The following is a 2945-nucleotide window of genomic DNA, read 5'->3' as shown; positions in this document are numbered from 1 at the left end:
CTCTGCAGCTATAGCACTTTTGGCGAGGTTACCTGATTAGCCTCTCAGGAAGTACTACTAACTCTACAGCACCCATGGTTAATTGTTTCTCTATCAAGTGTAAAACAGGATAACCATTGTGGGTCTAGACTCCTAACTTAAAACAAATGCTAATAAAGCATCTGAAAAATACCTCTAAATAGATTGTTTTTTCTGAAGTTTTCTTCTGCCGTGGCTCTTCCCACTCCATTCACCCTTGCTGCACTCAGGCTCACTCTGCTCCCCTACCCTACCTTCATTCCTACCCACCCCCACTACATCTACATTTTATTTCATCTAGCCACTCCTAGTAAACATAGATAATCTATCAACAAACCACACCAATTACGTCACCATTCATACTACCCAACCAATAACTATTCTACAATGCAACTCTGTCTCCCAACCAACAAACATAGCTTTAACTCACACATCCTTTCACTGGGCCTTCCCATCAGCTAGTAGGCCTAACTTAATATACCCTTTACATTGTATCCATTAGTCTAACTTCTAAACTCCTGCATCTTCACTATCAGTCTACCACCTCATATTTCAAAAAAAAAAATCACTAATATCTTTACTACATCACGTCCCAATATTTGCACCCCTACACAACATAAAATGTTACCCCTGTATTGTACAATACTGATTATCCCTTCTTTTGCTATATGCTTAACTGTTTATTCTCACCTGACCATAGCTCAACATAACCATGATGGCACATTATCCTACATACATAAAACAATACCTGCAAACTTTAAAATTTCCCCAGAAATTTTCAACACCACTTTCTTTGATAAACTCATCTACAACATACCCCCACCTAGTGGTACATCTCAAATTTCCATTAAAGTTCATAAAGCCATAACTAAATACCTTAACATCATTGTAAACTTAGCATCTCAAGTAATAATAAGTGGTGACATCCACCCAAAACCAGGCCCTAATACTATATCACAGTCACCATGTAATTTAACCAGTCAATCTCAGAATATACTAAATTTACCTTAGAAAGGATCAGATCTGCTGCTTATAAACATAAACATTAGAAGTCATATTAACAAGGTACAGGAACTTCACACTACTTCTCTCACTTAATTCACCAGATATAGCCCTTCTAACAGAAACCTGGCTAAAGTCACAAATAGATGACAATGAGAGTATCCCCCTGGGTATGATATCCTCAGATTAGACAGAAAAGGTAAAAGAGGGGGAGGTGTAGCCATCATATTTGAAAATAACCTTACATTACAACCTGTTCTTATTCAGCAAATTAACAATAAACTCCATTAAACCCGTAATCATAATATAACCTATATCCCACCTGGTAACTATTTCCTAAGAAGTAGTTATAATAGGTGATTTTAATACAGACTAAAACACATGTAACTCACACAACCCCAGCAACGATATTAACCTTCATGTTATACAGAAATCATCCAAAACTCCACCCAAGTAGATAAAAATTCTAATAGGCAATCCAACCTTGATTAGACCCTTAACAATAAACCTTCTGTCTCTCTCAGTACTCTGGTTTTCTCCCTGACAGCCTCAGCAACCACTTTCCAACCTTTTTACTTAGACAACAGACTAATCCTCTTAAACATGCTATTTACTGCTAAATCCATAACAATAAAAACTTCACCTCCAGAACACTGTTATCCACCCTCAACCAACTTAATTGGACTCCACTAAAGTTCTTGCCCTAGATTCAGCCATATAATATTTTAACAACACTTTCTTCAATATCCTAAACAAAGTAGCCCCTTCAAGCACAATTCTACCAGATTCAGTTTACACCCCATGGCTATCTAAAGAAATAAGAACACTTGTTAAACTAAGGGACAAAGCCTGTGAACTGTGGTATCAAATAAAACCCAACCAAATTGTCTAGCATATCAAGGACTAAGGAATAAAACCAAAAGTCAAATAAAACAAGATAGACTAAAATATAAAAAAACACAAGAATTCTGGTCTGCAATCAAAACAATCCTGGTCAAACATCAATTCCAACCAACACTAAATGATTTAAGTACCATGGCAGAGCAATTTAACAAATATTTCACTAAAAGCATCCTATCACTAACCAAAAATAACCCCTCCCATACCAATAGTACCTTCAGCAGAAAATAATGGCAATAAAAATACCTTCTCCTTCCACGCCATCCCAACAACTATCATAAAAAAACTACTAAAAAACGAAAACCCACAATGCTAGTAGCTGACAACTTACCAGCAGAGTATCTCAAAATAGCAGCTGATGCTATTTTCTATCCTGTATCAATTCTCATTCATCGCTCTATAGCCAAACACCAAGTCCCTCAGATATGGAAAATCACAGACATAATCCCCATACACAAAGGCCCTCAAATTATATACCTATTGCCATTCTACTGCCACTTTCCAAAATTCTTGAAAAATGCATCCACACACAACTAATGCACTATCTCTCAACCAACTGCCTCCTAGCCAATTCTCAACATGGATTTATACCTAACCACAGCACCTCTACTGCCCTCTTAAGCTTCACCAATACTATCAATCAATGCAGGAACAAAGACAAAATAGTTTCCTCTGTCTTTCTTGATATGTCTAAAGCTTTTGACACAGTCTCCCACCACAAACGTCTTTCTATACTCTTCGACCTAAACCTTAGTCCCTCCACTTTAACTTGGTTCAAAAACTATCTAGTAGGTTGCCAACAAGCAGTAATATGGTTACAGGACATCTCCTGTCTACTTCCTGTCACATTAGGAGTCCCACAAGGTTCCATTCTTGATCCCCTTCTTCTAAATATCTTCACAAATAATCTTAATACAGCTACTTCTCTAGCTTCACTTATCCAGTATGCAATTGATTCTACACTTATGTGTGCTGCCCACACTGTTCAAGAACACCAAGACTCAACACAAAAAGCCTTCTTTGCA

Source organism: Protopterus annectens, chromosome 7.part0 (assembly GCF_019279795.1).
Source record: "Protopterus annectens isolate FY-2018-M chromosome 7.part0, PAN1.0, whole genome shotgun sequence".
Lineage (NCBI taxonomy): Eukaryota > Metazoa > Chordata > Ceratodontiformes > Protopteridae > Protopterus > Protopterus annectens.
The sequence above is the reverse complement of the archived record's forward strand: the minus strand, read 5'-3'. Positions refer to the sequence as shown.